Here is a 19,204-nt window from a genome sequence, read left to right on the forward strand (position 1 = left end):
TTTTTATTTAACAGTACACTTAACATAATTTACAGTGAATTTATGTATCAAGTTGAGCCACATGAAATTGTTTCCATTCAGCTATTTTTCAACTCAGCAGTGGAGGCTGAACATTAGGCTAAAAGAAACTAAGTTCTAAAGATGAGACATACATATGTATTAAGAACGAGGAGATGTCTGCCATACCTTTTAAGTTGTAATTTACAAGTACAAATACTGGAGGCTTCCCTATCTGTAGGTTCACAAGTCAAAGAAAATGCAGCAGTAACTGAAGCATAGTGGACCTGTAGAAAGATTAACTGATTTTCTCCCTTAATCAACAGATTATCTTTCTGCTGTTAAAGGTGAGAGGGTTCTGTTGCCCTCACTTTCCCCCACTTCAACAGTAGAAATAATGCAGATAATGTACCTCTTCCCTGCATAATTTCCTTTTTCAGCTTTCCCTCTCCCTGTGTTCTTCATGGCCCATCTCCTCTTGTGCCTCTGGAGTAAGTGAAGAAGCTTTTGCATTTTTCCACCCCCATATCAAATTTTTAACTTGAGGGCTGGGGATGTGGCTCAAGCGGTAGCGCGCTCGCCTGGCATGTGTGCGGCCCGGGTTCGATCCTCAGCACCACGTACAAACAAACATGTTGTGTCCGCCGAAAACTAAAAAAAATAAATAAATATTTAAAAAAAAAAATTTTAACTTGATCTTTGACTTTGAGAAGTTGTGAGATATACCTTGCTGCTTTCAATAAAGAAGATCATTTTGATAATACCAATGAGTTTAAGATTGTTAAATTCTTCACGCTCTCTCATCACTACAATGTGAGATGGATCCAAATATGTTGCAACAACGTGGCCTTGGGGCTGCACTTGGTTATGAAATGTTGTGGCAAACTCTCCTTGTATCGTAATGTTATTGGCTAAGAACTCTATGCTTAACCCTATCATCAAGCATTCTAAAATACTTTATCCTTGCTGTGCTCAAAGACTTTCAGAAATTTCTCCTTGATGGAGCATCTGAAATCTTCATAGAAGTATAGGCAAGACTCTTGGTAATTTCTTTTTTTCCCCAGATACAGTGTTTATTTAGTCATCTGAGTAGGGGCTGACCCCAGAGCTTCCCTAATTACAGTCAAGGGGTGGCAGGTGTTTAAATTGGCATCTGGCTGCAGTAGGTGGAAAGAAGAACATTGAGTTCCTTTCCACATAGAGTCATGTATAGTTTTTCAGCATAAGATGAAGTTTCAATAAGAAGGAAAATCTGGACTTTAGCTTTTCGGTTTTTCTCTGGATGTAGACTTTAGGGAATTTGTTCATATTGTAAAACCTCGTAGTATTCTTTTAGGAGCATGACTTTTAGTAACATCACTTCCTTTACCCTGCCTGCCTTTATCCTGGTTTGCATGCCTATCTTATCCTTGAACAGTTGCCAGGTCTTAACTAATTTTCAGAGCCCAATTTCATCACTTTCTCCACACAGTATCTAGCTAGTTTTTTGTATAGAATTGTGTCCAGTGACTATTTATTCAACTGTTAAAATTGCTTTGCTTTGGAGCTGTTTTAATCTGTCTACTGCCCAACTGGGTGTAGAAGACTTAAGTGTTTGCTACATTAGGAAGTTGTAAGAGACTTGAATTGGGGTGTACGCCCAGGTGTCAACCATTCCATTTTCTTTGGGAAATTCTAATACATAAGCATAGTACTCCACTGATCACATTGGTGTTCTGGGACCCTTCCCTACCTCTCAAACACATCTTACTATAGCTCATTGATCTAGGGATTACATCTAATTGGCTGGATGCCTCAAAATGTCACTTCCAGATATTTGAAACTTTAAGGAGAGTAGGTTTGATTTGAGTCCTATTTAAGACAGATCATGAAGGGAAATTCAGAGACTCATCACTTGTTCCCACTTCACCTGAGGTCCGTTCCTTCAGCTCTTTTTCAATTCTGTGAGCTTCCCCATCATCCTTCCAGGAAATCCCTTTTGTGCTCAAGCTGATTAAAGTCTACTTCTGTTGCACACATTCAGAGGATCTGAGCCAATGCAATGATTGAGAAGGTTGCAAAGAAAGCCTGTGAGGCTCCAAGGCCTGACATTGCCTTCAACTTGCCATGTGGCATACAATAGTCACTAACTTGTAATTCACATACTCATCTTCATTACCGGGGTTTTAAGACAATGCTTGTGAGAATACACTGAAGAATGGATAGAATTATAAAGTGCAGTAGTCGCAAAGGAAGTTTATTTGAAAATGAGGAAATATAGACATCGGAAAGCAGGGTCCTGTTTGGGGAACAGAGGACTACTTCTGGAGGATAGAGTTCCTTATATTAAAATATAGGTATTTATAATATTATATAACAAGGTCAACAGAGAGATGGCTGTTAATTTATACTCACAGATCCCAAGAGGAGGCATGACATATTGCAAGGGGCCACAGAGGGAAGCACTAATGAGACAAAAGGAGCAAAAGAAAATAAGGGCAGAAGCCTTGATGGTGATTTCTGTGGGAAGGATCAGACAAAGAGGAGTTAACAGTTCAGGATTGGCTAGTTTTGATGACTTCAACCAATTTAGGGGAATAGGGATTATCCCTAGTTACCTGTTAACTGGCCCTTGGATGATTAGAGCAGGGGACTAGTGACCATGGGTGCAAAGGACCCATAGATTAGGTGTTGGGGAAAGTGGGGTGGGTTGTTCTGCATTTGAAAGGTATGTCCAGGGCTAGCAGTTTACTATCTCTAAGCATTGGCTAGCCCTGGATGGGTGTGTTGGGGGCGGGGGGGGGGGGTTCCCTCCAGAGTCAATTCAGATGTCAAAGTATCAAAACATAAAAAGTTAAAATCATGGTTAATAAATCACATAAGATAGTTTCAGGAAAGAAGGAAGGAATTGGATGTAGATCATAAGGAGCTTGTGTTTCATTATGCAAATGATATTTTGCAGCAACCCAAAGGATTTTGAGCAGGGGAATGGTAAGAGTTATATATTAGGAATACTACCCTGATGTCTTTAGTCAGGAAAAGGTAGAATTTAAGGATCAGATCAGTGGGACCTATAATTAACTGGATATGGGGTTGATGGAAATGTGGGAATAAAAACTAACTTGAATGTTTTAAGCCTTTGTGACTGGAGGATGATACTGCTATTAATGTATGCAGGTGTCTGAGGAGAAGGCACTTCCAATATGAGTCTAAGAAGATAACTGGGCAGAAATGATGAACTGGGTTTCAGAAATGTTGATATGATCATATCTAACAGGCAGTTCTTGTTAATTGTTGCCTTGTGTGATATCTGGCATTTTGTGTTTTTGAATTCCCCAACTATGTCAGAAGAACCCTAAAGTACTTGTGTCTCTTCTTTGTCCCTCCCCAATATCTAACACAGACCCTCATTCCTCTGGTTCTTGTCCTTTTGGAGCTTAACCCAGGCTTTTATCATAGGGCACAGCCACCAAGACTTGACCATATGATGATGAAATAGTCTAGGCTCTCTTACTGCTTTAGCAGAGATCTAAAAGTACACAGGAGTACACACCCAGGACATGCATAAGAGATTTAATAAGCCATGATTACCTTATCAGTAAATAAAGGGGTGAGTGGGCTGGACTTCCTTCCTTTCTCTCCCTCCCTCCCCCCCTCCTCCCTCCTTCCCTCCCCCCCCCAGGGGCACTTTACCACTAAGCTACATCTCCAGACCTATTCTTATTATTTTTGTACCAGGAATAGAACCCAGGGGCACTTAATTACTGAGCTATATCCCCAACCTTTTTTTAAAAATTTTTTAAATTTTAAGACAGGGTCTTGCTAAGTTGCTGAGACTGGCTTTGAAATTGTGATGCTCCTGCTTCAGCCTCCTGAAGTTGCTGGAATTACAGGTATGTACCACTACATCTGGCAATAAAGGGCCTTTCTAAATGTTCTCTAAGAACATTTTCTGGTGCTAAGTTCTGTGAATCATTTTTGAGACTTTTTTATATTAAAAAGCTACCTAGTGGATCAGGGATAGTGTTTATCCTTGTTTTGTCAATCAACTTTAGGTCAGCCTCTTTGTCATAACTCCTACTAGACCTTGTTAATCTGAGAAGCAGTCAATTCTAAAGGTGTTAGAGCCTCCCTATTGCTTTCCCTGTTCTCTTATTCTTGGCTTCTCTTTATGCCCAAGGTAAGGACACTCCTCACACACACATAGTTGGTTCATCTGTAGGGGTGAAAGTGTTCTAATACATGCTTTAAATATAATGTGGATGTCAATCGACCAATGAACCAAATCTGGATTTCTCTGGAGTATTCTAATTCTACTACAAGAACATGGATGAGTGGGGTATCAGTGGTAAAAAAAGTAAACATGCATGCAAAATGCAAAAGGTCATGATGAAAAAGAAAACAGCCAGGAGAAAAGGAAGTCATAATTATTAAAGGTCTTTCATACATGGCTCTCTACTGGATTCCTTCAGTCCTCCCACAGGGCTTTAAACTTGCAAAAAGCAAAAGATTTATATTATCTGAAGAGAAACTAGAGTATGTGCCTTTTGAACTTGTAAATACATATACAATATGTCTCTTCCCATTAGATTGTATGCCCCCATGAAGACTGGGATTATACAATGTCTTTTTTTTTTAAAGAGAGAGAGAGAATTTTAATATTTATTTTTTAGTTTTCGGCAGACACAACATCTTTCTTTGTATGTGGTGCTGAGGATCGAACCCGGGCTGCACGCATGCCAGGCGAGTGCACTACCGCTTGAGCCACATCCCCAGCCCATACAATGTCTTTCTTGTTCATATTTCTATTCTGGTTCCTCACAGAGTTCTAGGCAAATAGTAGCTGCTGGGCAAATATTACATGAATGAGTGAATAAATACATTTAAACTTGATAGTGATGAAAAGTAATACTATTTCCATTTTACAGATGTTGAGGCATAGAGGGACTTAGTGACTCACCTCTGATCACATAGCTAAAAAGTTGAGGAATCTGAAGATTGAGGGTGGGTGCCTGAAGTTAGGCTCTTTCTATTTCCCTGAGCATGTCCCTCCTGAAAACTGCCCCAAGCAAGTGTCACAACCACATTCTATGTCTTTGTAACAGAAATGGACCACACCCTACTTGAAATAGTATCAGGGAATCATAGAATGGAAGAACAACTAAGAAACTGGAGAAGAGCTTGGGTTCAAGTAGTAGAAGTAAAAGTTGAGCAAAGCCCATACTGGGCATCCAAAAAGGAAAAGAAAAGCAAATGTCCATTGCAAGTTGTGGCATCCTAAGCCAGAAATGAGTCATCCCCTCAAGAGGCTATGCCCCTCTCCTCCCCCAGGAGGTCTTAATGGAGGAGAAGAGGGGCAGATGAAGCAGTCTATCACAATGCCATCTTTGAATGCCAGATGGACTTTTCTTTAGAAGTTTCTTGAGTGTTGAAAGTGAGAACTCACATGTCTCCCAATCCACCCCACACACTCCACCAGTCTGGTTTTTATTTTTATTTTTTTCTGTTGCTTCTGTTGTTGTTCACACTTTCCTGTAGGGTCATTTCAAATTCCTATTTCCTGATGACACAACATCCTTCTGTAATCAGCTGGCAGCGGGTACAGCCTGCGAAAACTTCAGGTAGCAGCCCTGCCTGGCACCATTTTCAGCAGCATCCTGTTCACAACTTTCCAGTTTGACTCCAAATGCCAATTTTGGTTTGTGAAAATTTCCATGGCCTCCTGCTAGGCTACTCTCTACATATTCCAGCTTATAGCACAGTGATCTCTTGGGCTGGGCCCCAGCCCCCATCCTGTGCTCTGTGCTATCATTACTTCACAGAGGACGTTTTTTTTTTTTTTTTGGTACTGGGGATTGAACTCAGGGACACTGGACCACTGAGTCACATCTCCAGCCCTATTTTTTATTTTATTTAGAGACGGGGTCTTGCTGAGTTGCTTAGCACCTCACTTTTGCTGAGGCTGGCTTTGAACTTGCGATCCTCCTGCCTCAACCTCCCGAGCCGCTGGGATTACAGGCACGCACCACCAAGCCCAGCCTGACACTTTTAACATTGGTAATGAGCAGTGACTTCAGACATAGCCCAACAACCCCACTTGGGAGGAGGGACATACTGGAGGAACCCAGAGAGGGTAAGGAACTCTGTTATAGTTATATGTTCCAATTGTGACAGAACCAGGACTTGGAAACCAAGGCTTTAAGTCCACTACCCCAGGCTTCTTCATGAAAAAAGGCTGCTAAATTAGGAAGGTGAGGTTCTTGCAATTCTGCTACAGTATGCCAAAGAGTCTACAATTCTAGAGTTACAAGGAGGCCCTGCATTTTCTGTTGGAATAATTGATTCAGGATTTTCCCTTAGCAGCCTCCTCTGTTGTCGGGCTCTGGGCTAAGCATTTACTGATCTTCAATGCTCCCTACTACTTTAGGGTTTACTATTAGCCTTATTACGCAACTATAGATCAACTTATGAACAATTGCAATTCAAATCTTAATATTGAATCTTCCAATCCATGAACTTGGCATAACACTCCATTTTTAAAAGATCTTTCAATTCTCTTTCAATGTGTTGGTCTTGTACTTCTTTTGTTAAAATTATTCACATATTTTTCTTGTTATTATGCATGGAAATATTTTCATAGCTTAGTCTTCCCATTGTTTTTTAATAGTGTATTCTGAAACTTTTCTAAACTTATCACTTCTAGTATATTCTCTCAGATTCCTTAGGCTTTTCTACATATAAGATCATGTTGCCGGCAAAGTAAGGAAAAGGATTACTTCTTCCCCTCCAATGTGCATGTCTTCAATGTCTTTTTCTTGCCCTGTGGTACTGGTTAGGATCTTGCATGTAAAGCTGAATAGCAGCAGTAAGAGTGAACATTCTTGTCCTTTTGACAGATCCTGGTTGCTGTCTTTTCAAAATGAATCTTGGTGACTCTTCCAGAAAGGAGGTAGTAAAGCCTTTCTGCTGAATTAAGGAGTATCTTCATCATCTCCTCCTGCCTTCTTGCCTTGAAGATGTATGAAATGTGGATTTCTCATAAAGGACAAATGACATCCATATTTCTCTCTCAAAGGTCCCTCTGGAACAGCTTCATCCTTTCAGCAGCAGAGGTTTAATATGTGAAAGGAGTTTAACACCTTTCTTTTTTGGCCCCCTCCAGGGATTCAGTGAGTATGTTAGTCAGCTTTCCATCACTATGACAAAATACATGAGAAAAATCAACTTAAAGGATAATGATTTTTTTTTTTTTTTTTGACTCATGGTTTCAGGAGTTTCAGTCCAAGGTCACTTGGCTGTGTTGTTTTGGGGTCTCTGGTAAGGCAGAACATGATGGTGGAAGGTCCTGGTAAAGGAAAGCTGTCATCTCATGGCGGCCAGACAACAAAAAGAAAAGGGACCCAGGGACAAGATGTAGCCTTCAAGGGTAGGCCCCCCAGTGACCTGCTTCTTCCAACTAGGCCCCTACTCCTGAAGTTCCCACTACTTCCCAATAGTGCCACCAGCTGGGTATCAAGCCTTCAACATATGAGCCTTTGGGGACATTCCAGATTCAAACTGTAACAGTGAAGGAAAAATGAAAATTATGGTGCTTAGAACTCTGATGCAAGATCTCGCTAAATTCCAGAAGGAACTAGGATGATGCTCACAAGAACCTGACAGCTGAGAGCCTCCTAGGCACTGCGGGATGCTCTGATGTGCTCCCTGCTATATTCCAGCTGCCTGTGCTTTCTTCTCTCCCATGCTCTTCAGAGCACCTACTAACTCCAAACAGACTGATCCCGCCAAAGCCCCTAAGCCCCATGCTCATCTTAGGGTCTCTGGTTATGCTATCCCTTCCCTCTTGGAATGCCTTCCCACTTTCTTCTGCTTGTCCCTTTCTTGAATCTTCTTCTAAAATCTGATCAATCTGGACCCCAGAAATTTCTTCATCTCTCCACATCTGTAGTCTGACTGCCACTCAACTTAGTACATGATTACAGCAGGTTTGTGCTGTGTAGCTCATAAAGTTTTTCCTAACCACTTGGATATAGGAAATTTCACATTTATTTTTGTCTGAATCATGATCTCTAGCTCAACCCACCAACACTGATGAGAAATCTAGAATCAGCAACTAAAAGGAATGTCTCCTTCTTTCTGAGGTTCTTGCAGTGGCTCTGGGGGCAGGTCTTCAGTATCCTTTATCGCTGATAAGTTAACTATTCACTATGTCCCAAGCCTCTTAGGCAGGTTTTGAGAGCACAGTGCAACCTTTCAGTAAATCCTTGTCAAGTTACTACCTCTAACTTGTTTTTGTGTACCCCACCCCACCCGACTCTGGCACAGAGAAGTCTCCCTGATCCCCTTGACACTCTACAGAAAACCTGAAGGTGACCACACAAGAGGACTAGCCTTGCCCACACAGTCACAGACATGGGTGGACCCATCACAGCTGGAGAGAGCAGGTGTGAAGTGAGTGACTAAGGGGGTGCAGCTGGAACATGTGGTCCCCAGGCCATGGGGGGCAGCCAGACCCCATTTAGGCACTTCCTCCCTTCCTGAGGTGGCCCTGAGGTCCCGGGCAACCCTACCCATGACCCTGGAGCCTGTCATTGTCTCATGGTTCAAGTTCTTTCTGCCTGGAGAGTGCGTGCCTGTTTGGCCACTTTGCCAGGGTTTCCATCACATGCTAAGGATCGTGAATTATAAAAGTCGCTTTTCTCCAGTCAATTTAAGCCAGTCTGGCATGAGTCCCTTATTCTCCTTTGTCAACGAGGCAAAGACTCAGTTGTTCATCCAGCTTTGTGTCTTGCAATGAAGCAACCCTTTCCCTGCCCTTCCTTTCTCCCTTAGAAGCCCTGATTCTGGCTTTTTCTTGACCCTGCTCTGAAGTGTGTGGAAAATCTGCTTCAGTGCAGTTCCCCAGTAGTTGGTTTCTCCTCACTTCCACCTTTTCCTCCTGTCTGTGTGGGACCATCCAGGGATGAGAGTAGGAATAGGGTTTGTAACTGGCAGCTCATTGATGGGTGTTATTTTGATGCTGAGCAAGAATGACTAAACTAACACTCCATGGAGAGGCCTCTGTAGCCAGGGGCAAGACTTGTAGCTGGTGCAGGACTTACAGCAGGAGGGCAGGATGAGGTTTGGTCTCTGCCCCCAGCAGCTCAGCATCTAAGCTGTTAGAGGAGGATCCCCTGTGGGACTTTGACAAATAGAGGTATTTCTTTCCTGTTTTTAAAACCAGAAGTCTTTTCATGGAGGCCCATTTTAGAGCTTGTACCTGTCTATTTGTACTTCCACCTTTTAGTGTACAACCTCCTCCATCCACTTCTACTTATCCCCCTAGATTAGCTCCTGCAGTGTGAGATTAATGTTTACAGTGTGAGATTAATTTTTACCCGGAGACTTCTCCTTTCTAACCAATTGAGTTCCACCAGTTTTTTCACCACCTTGATGCTTTGTTTGATTTCTTTTGCATGTGTTTAGTAGTGGCTTTGAAATAATCCAAATCTTGTATCTTACTTTCAGACTCCCTAAAGCCAGAGTGCATCTTTCCCCACTCAGTGCTTTGTTCAATTCTTGGCCCACAGGACACTGACCACCTTCCGCAAAGCCTCACACATGCCTTACAGCTAAACCCCAGGGTGCCTGAAGTTAAAGCTCTACTGGCTCTTTGAATCAGACAGAGCTGCTACCCTTCCAGTACCTGCTAACTAAACACTGTCAGGTGCCCTAATGGATGCTTCCTCCTGCATGTAGACTTACTGAGAGGTGTGTTTATTGAGGTTAGCAGGTTGTTTTTCTGTTTACATCCCCTTAACCCAAAGAAAACGTTTGGTGGAAAAGGCAAGTTGAAATTTCTGAAGGGATGCTATTTCAGATCATGTCTTTCTGAGCCCTTGAGTCTATAATTTTAAAAAAAGGGAAGGTAGGCGTAGCTTAGTGGTAGAACATATGCTTCATGTGCTTTAGGCCCTGGGTCCAATCCCCAGTACTCCAGTACTCCCCACCAAACACACACACACACACACACACTCTCTCTCTCTCTCTCTCTCTCTCTCACACACACACACACACACTCTCTCTCTCTCTCACACACACACACACACACACACACACACACACCAGCCCAGGTGATGCTGATGTATACCTTTGATTATCAGTGGGATCTGCTTGACACTGACAGTGTAGTCCCTGGGCAAACAGCATCATCTTCAGCCTTAACTAATCAAGAAATGCATAATCCCATGCTACACCTAAAACTACCGAATCAGAATCTATATTGTAGCCAGATTCTCAGGTGATTAGCTCATACCCTGAAGTATAAGAACTCTTGATTTATTAGTGATTGCACTGGGGCATGAGCTTTAACTAGGGCAACTTATTATGGTCACTTTTCCTATCATGGAGATAGTATGTGGGAGCCAAAGAAAGGACAGAGAAGAAATTTGGGCAGCCACAACTCTAGGATCCTCTTTCTCCGAAACTGGGATAGAGTCTCAGGGCCTATCTTTCTGGACTCTTTTTTTTTCACAGTAGGTAACTAATAATTGAATTGTTTGTTCTCCTCGTTAGTTGTGTTTGCTATTATTACAGCATAAGTTGTTGGGGCAGCAGAGAAGAGTGTTAATGAGCTTATGGGGAGAGATCTCTGGAACTGTCATAACCCTGTATCTTTCTTTATTCGATGCTGATCCACACACCCGCTACTCCTCCTCTCACCTCCTCTTAGAGTAACCTTAGTTGCTATGACTGTTCTATCCCTACATCCTGTTTCTGCCTTTTCTAGTTCTTGACATTTTGTCTTTTATCCTGTTCTAGACTTTTAGCTTGCTTCCTAGCCTCCATTAACTTTCTGATCTTCAACAGATAATTATTTTAACACCTTCTGTTACACCAGTGAACACTGAGGATTCAAAGTAAATGCAAGATGCAATTTCTGCCTCCAAGGGTCTGCACCATTGTGTTCATTACTTAGCCCTCACTGTGCTAAATGCTTAATTTAGGTAATCTTATTTAGTTTTCAACAATATAACTGTGAGGTTGTCCCCACGTTATAGGTGCAAGAAGCTGGGCTCAAATCCTTAAATAATTTCCCTAGGGCCATATCTAATTTAGAAGCATAGGTAGGATTTAGGCCTAAGTATGATTATCTCAAGTCCGTTACTGAAGATCCATACTTCTAGCTCAGAATTGCATGGTTTCACAATGCATAGTCATTACTTTATGTATATAAAAGTCTTTTTCCTCTGTCTCCCACAATGGCTATGAGAGTGTCTTAAAGCACTCTAGAAAAGACATTTTCCTCATTGATGAGCCCAGGACACATTTCCAATGCCCAGGACAGTGCCTCACATATCACAATCAACAGGAGGAAGAAGGCTGTTTTGAACCATCTCTTGGATTCTACCCTTCTACCACAGAGCATCCTCAAGCCTGAGGTTCTCAGCATCCTTGGGGCCTGGGGTCCTCCCTAATTCACCTCTGCCTTTCAGAGGCAGGCAGCCAGACCAAGAGACCCTTTTTCACTTTGTCTAAATATAACATATACGGAGTTAATCCAAGCTTTCTGCCTAGAAAATTCCAAAAAACATTATTCTGAAGCTTTATAATTTACACAACCGACAATAAAAATGTTGAAGGAGCTGGGTGCAGTGGTGCAGGCCTATAATCCCAGCAATTCAGGAAGTTGAGGTAGGAGGATCATGAGTTCAAAGCCAGCCTCAGCAAAAGCAAGGGCCTAAGCAACTCAGTGAGACCCTGTCTCTAAATAAAATACAAAATAGGGCTGGGGATGTGGCTCAGTGGTTAAGCACCCCTGGGTTCAATCCCCAATAACAAACAAACAAAAAATAAATAAAATTGAAGGAATTTCAGTAGATGGATGTGGTACAACCCTACCTTTCCTGGTGCTATGATTAGGATATAAGTTATCCTCCAAAAGCTCACATGTGAGACAATGCAGGAAGGTTCAGAGGAGAAATGATTGGCAGGTTAACCCAATCAGTGAATTAATCCCTGATGAGATTAATTGAAGTGGTAGGGTGTGGTTGGAGGAGGTGAGAATTGGGGCATGGCTTTGGGGTATATATTTGTATCCGGAAAGTGGAGTCTCTCTCTGCTTCCTGATCACCATGATGTGAGGCTGCTTCCCTCTGTCACATTCTCCCACCATGATGTCCAGCCTTACCTCCAGCCATGAGAAATGGAGCCGACCTTCTATGGACTAAGACCCCGAAACCGTGAGCCCCTTCTCTATAGTTATTCTGGTCAGATCCTTTAGTCACAGCATAGAAAAGGCTGACTAAAACACCTGATGTTTTAGAGGCTGCCCACTATGCCAGCTGTCTCCCACAATGGCTATGAGAGAATATCCTCTTCCAGGCTCCTTTGTGCTACCTCCTCAGGGCACTTATAGGACTTTCCCTTTTCTGTCCTTTAAAGGGAAAAACATAACATAGGCCACAGAGAATGATTTAACATTTCTGTTGTGCTAATAAGTTTTGATTTATATTGTGATTATATTGTAGCATTCTCTTTTGTGAACTAGTGGGCACAGGAAAAATTATTGAAGGCTGAAATGTATGTAAACTGTTTAGACAACCTAAATTAGAATCCTTCACTTGGGAAGCCTTTGAGAAAGCTTTCTCAAGACTGCTAAATACAGGATAGGAATTAGTCCCATTTTATAGGCCAGGAAACTGAGACCAAAGGTAAGGTAGGATACAGGAACTTTGACATGCTTTACTGTTCCCACCACACAATATATCATTTCCTAAACTGAATTCACAATGGGAAGTTTGAATGTTAAATTTGGCAGGGTTGTGGTTAAAAACTTGAAATTTAGAGTCAGGAAAACTTTGGTACTTGGGTAAGTTATTAACCTCAGTTTCCTGAAAGAAATTACTAATATGTACCCCACTGGCTTGTAATGAGGAATTAAACAGGATGATGTATGTAGAACACTTGACAGAGTGCTTGGCACATAGTTATCACTTCATAATTGTTAGTTGTGATTTTTACTAAAACTATGATTATGTGAGTCCTTCAGTTTCCCTGAGAAGTCCTCCTTGTTATGTGACCAGCAGGCTTATCCTTGTAGGGCCCAGGTACATGTAGTTTTTGTAACTCTGTTTTTTTCTTGACCTATTTTCTGGTTAAAACTCAGACTTTCAGGATTGCAACCACATCCCCTTAGTCTTTACACTCATTTCAGACATCATGTTCAAACTGAGATTTTAGTTACTTATCTAAATACAGTATTAGTATTAGTTCATGGAACAGACCTCCTACATGTTCTTATTATTTCTTGATAACTCAGGTCTGAAATTCCAATGTCTCAAGGTCCAGAGATGTTAGCTCAAGTAGAGCAGATCCAAGCCCAAGAACTGATATGTCTATTTTGAAAGAGAGAACTTGCTTCCTTTAGTTTCTATAGCAAATATTGAATCTAGGGTATCAAATGATCTGAGACATATTACAATAAAGGGGCTTAATTAAGAATACAAATTCCATTAAATCAAAACTATTTACAACCCTGGGATTTTGTAAAGTCTAAAGAAAGAATTCTCCAGACTAGATCCAATAGACTTGGTTCTGTGTAACCACTTGAGAAAATTTAATTTCAAGAGTCAACATATTAATGCTGATTGACATTGGTTTTTCTCTGATGCAGAATGATAGACATGGCCACCTCATGGTTCTCATTTGAGATCCCAATACCCTAGGACTTGAAGGAAACTGACATTCTCTCCCTACTTTCCTCTCTTTTTTTACCTCATTAAATTAAGAGAATTCTTCAGAGAATCAAGAACTGGATAATCCATTTTTATGATAAGAAAGAGACTCCTTTAACTAACTCATTACCTCCTTCAGTCTTGGTACAGCTTTCTTTATTTCTTTTTTATTTTTTTCAACTGGCAATGGAATCCAGAGGCACTTCACCACTAGTACTAGTTGTACCCCTAGTCATGTGACACCAACCTAATAAGAACTTCCCAGAGAATCTTGGAAATGTTTTCACATGTACTGGAAAGAGATGAATGACAAAATTTGGTGAACCCAAAGCATTGTGTCTGCTTACAGGGAAGCCCCCTCTTACTCTCCTCTCCTCCTTCTTCAAATGTAGCAGTCTGACCTACAGTAGATACCGTAAGTACAGTCAGCACAGTAAATTGGATGGAAGAAACGATGAACGAATTGTAACCTAAGATCTTACAGTGAATAAAAGAGTGGACTGGAATGGACTTGTATTGAACTGGTTAGCTGGTTAATAGAAAATTCTGTATTAATTTATAGTATGCCCACAAATTATAGGAAGAAATCAAAACCACATCATTAAAAAATAGGATACAGCTAGGTGTGGTGATGCATGCCTCTAATCTCTGAAGGAGGATTGAGGCAGGAGGATCATGTGCTCAAGGCCAGCCTCAGCAATTCTATATTAATTTCTCTGACACCCTGGGGAGTTCTTATCAGATTGGGGCCACATGACTGGATTAAAACCAATAGCACAGGGAAGAAATTACATGTTATTCTCAGGCCCCTGGCCATAAAATTCATTGCACCTTTGTCCATGTTCTCACTTTCCCTTCTGTGATGACCTCTGAATCTAAATAACAGCAATATAAGATTATAGGATTGTGGATCCCTGAGTCACCACTGTAAGAAGAGCCACAGAAGGACTCTGGTCTGGGGCTTCCTTGTTATTGACCTAGCCTTGGTTGCCCTACTACATGCTTTCTAAAGGTGGGGGTGTCTTAGTTTAATACTGAAGGGAAAGAAGAAACTAGGCTACATCAAGTCACTTTTAATGATCTTATTCCAGCTAGAAAAAAAACTATCAAAAAATAGCCAGATTTTCTATGCAGAATATATTGATCAAATACCAAAGTTTTGAATGAACCCCAGGTTTCTGCTTAAACAACTGGATATAGTACAATCACCACAGAAGAAACTGTAGAATTTTCCAGAAAAATTCTTCACACTATAGAAAGTTGTAACAAGACTGCCAAGTGTGATGGCACATGCCTCTGATTTTAAAGACTTGGGAGGCTGAGTCAAGGGGATCACAAGTTTGAGGTTGGCCTCAGCAATTTAGCAAGATCCTGCCTCAAAAAAAAAAACAAAAAAGACCTGGGATTGTAGCTCAATGGTAAAGCATCTCTGGGTTCAATCCTCAGTATGGATGGATGGATGGATGGATGGATGGATGGATGGAAGGAAGGAAGGAAGGAAGGAGGGAGGGAAGGAGGGAGGGAGGGAGGAAAAGAAGGAAGGAAGGAAGGCTGGCTACTAGATTGGGGATCCCCAGAAAATTCCTTTTATCATTTGAACACACAACCTTACTCACCAGAGGCACTCCAGCTCTCCTCCTCCCCTCTAAGGCACTCTGGCAATCACTCTGTAGTTGTTTCAAAGATTGGGAAATTATTCTGAAAGCAATGTGGCCTGTTGATGGCATTGACTTTGGCTCCCCTCATCACCACTGTCAGTGTTGCCATAAGCCTGTTTGTAAGGTCCTAAAGTTGGCTGCCCTTGAAATAAAATGGGAAAAACCTGAGTTTGTGGGATAGCTTGGTCCCAAGCCCAGTTCCTCTGCCAAAGAGAGTGAACAATCCTGCATTTGTGGTACCCTGAGCTTGCAGTGACCTTCCGGGCCAGCCATGATGCCAGAGGGAGCACTTATTCTCTGAAATGACAGTAGAGGAAGAACCAACCCATTGCCCAAGGACTAATAAATAGGCCCCTCTTTTTCCTGGGACAGCTTCAGCAGGGCCCTGTACAGGACTTAACTCTTTGTTTTCTTGAAATTTGTGCACAGAGACTCATCTGTTTTATCTCTTAGTTAAAAACTGATTGGGTTGAAAACAGATAATAATTAGTCCTCAGTGCTAACTATAGTTTAAAGTTATTTGAGGACTTGAAATAACCTTTACCTCTGTACCAGAGGGTAAGGATCATGTGAGTTTTATTTATTGTTTGATAAATAAATAGTACATACTAGCATAGTGCATGGCAAAGAATATGTACTAGGGAAATTTTATTAAATGGAGAATGACTATGGATAGCCTTCTCTCAAAGCTTAGGCTCTCATTTTGCCTTGCTTTACCACCATCCTCTCCACAAGTGAACATTTTCTCTTGTCATTGTTAACATAAAATATGTTTCGTGTGGCTTCTACTGCTTGTTCTTGACTCGGTGACTCTCAGAATCATCAGGGACAGAGACTTGTGGTCATCCCTTTCACTTTCAACTTTGGGCTGGTGGTAAAACCTCTTGCGTACGTGTATCCTGGGTGTGATCTCCTCTCTCCAGCACTTTCAAAATGCACAAGTCCATTTGTGAGGGCGGAGCCTTCTTGATCAAATCACTTCTCACTGCCCAAATGGGGATTAAGCTTTAACATACAAATTTTGCCAAGGTCTTTGGGAAAATGATTCTCAGCCTCTTGTTCCACTTGGCCAAGAAGGTCCCTTGCTTAGATTCCCAGAATTGCAACTCTTGGTGCTAATTTTGAGTCCTTCTGTGGTCTGTCCCCCAAAATCTAGTCACCTAAATGGGCTGCAACAGCTTTTATCAGGGTAGCCAGCCCTCTGACCCCAAAAGTCTGGATATTTTCCTTTCCTTGGGAACATTGTACTGTAAGTCTGGCAATTCCTGAAAATGTAAAAGGTCCTCATTATTTAATATTTTCCAGCAAATAAGGCCATGGCATCTGAGGTAGGAGTTTAGGGATATCAAGATGGCAGAGGCAGGGTACAAGAAAAATGTTGGCTAGAATATAAGATGGGGCAATGAATCATCTTGTCTCTGTTTATGGTAAGTCCTATTACCATGGCAACTCCGCCACTGAGTGCTTATCAACATAGCAACTCTGCCAGAAGTCCCATATTCTAATTAGGCGAAAATAAAGTAACCAATGGGAACAAATAGGGCAGGGTCTTCAATTAGGTCCATAAAGAGAAGAATGCAGAACAGTTTGACACATAAAAAATCAAATTGCCCAGACCTTGGGGCCTTGACCTCTCACAGAGGTTGCTCCACTCTACTTTATGGAGTGTTTTTGTTGTTGTTTTTGTTGTTGATGTTGTTTTGTTTTGTTTTTGTACTAGGGATTGAATCCAGAAGTGCTTAACCACTGAGACACATCCCCAGCCCTTTTTTGGAGGAGGTTGGGGGATCAGGGATTGAACTCAGAGCACTCATCCACTGAGCCACATCCCCAGCCCTATTTTGTATTTTATTTAGAGACAGGGTCTCACTGAGTTGCTCAGCGCCCCACTGGTTGCCGAAGCTAGCTTTGAACTCATGATCTTCCTGTCTCAGCCTCCTGAGCTGCTGGGATTACAAGCATGCACCACCGTGCCCATTTCCTCAGCCCTTTTTTATTTTTTATTTTTATTTTTTTTTGTTTTGAGACTGGTTCTCACCAAGTTGCTTAGGGTCTTGCTAAGTTGGTGAGGCTGGCCTCGAACTTGCAATTCTCCTGCTTCAATCTCCTGAGTGGCTGGGATTATGGCTGGATCACCATGCTGAGCTCACTTTTACTTTCAATAAATCTATACTCTGCCTTTTATTTCTGCATGTCTTGCTCAGTTCTTTGTTTGGAAGCCAAGAACCTGGACCCCAACTGGACTCTTCACTGATATCACATCTACTTCTTCAGATTCATCACTTCGATGGTTTCTATGGAGCCCTGTTGCCTTTGGAGGAGGGAGCTACCTGTAGAGTCTCAGGATAGTTCACTCTCCCAGACTTTTTGATGCATTTCTTAAAAAAGAAGAGAAGCAAGAAGGGGAACTGGAGAGGAATGAGGGAAAAAATAAAATAAAAGCTAAATGTGAATAGATCATCCTACTACACATTGCACTTCACACATTAACTGCCAAGACAGATTCCCTGTTTTTCTTGAGTAGAAATCAGACTTCCTTCTCTAAATTGTACTTACTCAAAAATTTAACAAAAAACATACAATCAGGAAGAAAATTGAGAGATCATTCTGTTAAGCTGTCTGGCTTCAAGGTGCTGAGTCTTTGCTGGACATTTCAGTAAAATAATTGAAAAACTTATGTAAAATAGTATTATAGGTGATGGGGCAGGCTCCTAGGATGAAATAACAGGGTGCCTGAAGTTAAATTATTATTATTTTGTAGAATAAGCATCAGTTTTATTTTGGAGGATTAGGATCAGTGGTAGGAAAACAATTTGTGCATGGGCCCCTTGGTGCATGTCACCTTGGGAAAGGATTGGGGGTTGGAGCAGAATTGTGAGGCAAAGGAGGACTAGCTCTTGGCTCTGACTTGGCACACCTTTTCAGGGCCTGTGACATGTTTTCCAGGCCCTACTGCCTAGTATTTCAAAGCACCTAGTCATTGCTGTCTGCATCAGTCTCTAGTAAGGAAGGACAGGTCCTGACTCACAAGGTGTGATCCAGATCATCACTATCATCAATAGTAGGTTTGGAAGGAAAACATCAAATTGTGTGAAGGTGGGAGAAGTTATCACAAATTGTTAATTCATGACACTCTTAAGAATAATGGCAATATTAAAAACAAAACAAAAACGCAGGCTGGGGTTACAGCTCAGTGGCAGAGTAGTTGCCTAGCATGCATGAGGACCAAAAAAAAAAAAAAATTAAAAAACAAACCCACTGCATTCTATGAGGCTGTTGTGAGAAGCAAACTAGGAAGGAAACCAAATGCAGACCCTTTGAATGCCACAGAAACAGGCCCCAGATCATGCATCAACCCCTGTATCAAAATCAGAGCATGAGACACTAGGGTGGGAGAGTGATTGAATTTCACAGATTAAGAGCCTATGATGAGAAGCCAGGCATGATGATGCATGCTTGTAAAATCAGCAACTCTGGAAGCAGGGTGGATCACAAGTTGAAGGCCAGCCTCAGCAATTTAGCAAGGCCTGAAGCAATTTAGTCTCAAAAAATAAAAAGGGCTGTGGATGTAACCCAGTAGCTAAGTGCCCCCTGGGTTCAATCCCCAGTACCAAAAAAAAAAAAAAAACAACTTATATGAGCAAAACCAAAAACCAAATCTTCCTTTCCCCTGAGATGTGCCTTGCTGCTGAGTCATGCTGGTAAGGTATCATGATTTTTTTTCTTGCAGGGTTTTCTTCTGTAAAAGTCATTTCAGAAGTTGATGAAATCTACCCAATTATGTGCTGTACATGTATGAATATATCATAATGAATCCTGCATATATATATATATATATATATATATATAATTTTA

General features: G+C 41.5%; 1 long non-coding RNA gene across 1 annotated transcript; it reads left to right on the forward strand.

The window, feature by feature from the left end:
* Positions 1 to 3,728: 3,728 nt before the first annotated feature.
* Positions 3,729 to 18,980, forward strand: LOC124105455 (uncharacterized). The gene is made up of 2 exons (XR_009228506.1): positions 3,729 to 3,869; positions 17,554 to 18,980. It is a non-coding gene; the product is annotated as an uncharacterized LOC124105455 (long non-coding RNA).
* Positions 18,981 to 19,204: the final 224 nt, after the last annotated feature.

The sequence above is a fragment of the Marmota monax genome, unplaced genomic scaffold, assembly GCF_021218885.2.
Source record: "Marmota monax isolate L192 unplaced genomic scaffold, Marmota_monax_Labrador192_F-V1.1 WCK01_AAM20220418_F8-fsc00070, whole genome shotgun sequence".
Classification (NCBI taxonomy): domain Eukaryota; kingdom Metazoa; phylum Chordata; class Mammalia; order Rodentia; family Sciuridae; genus Marmota; species Marmota monax.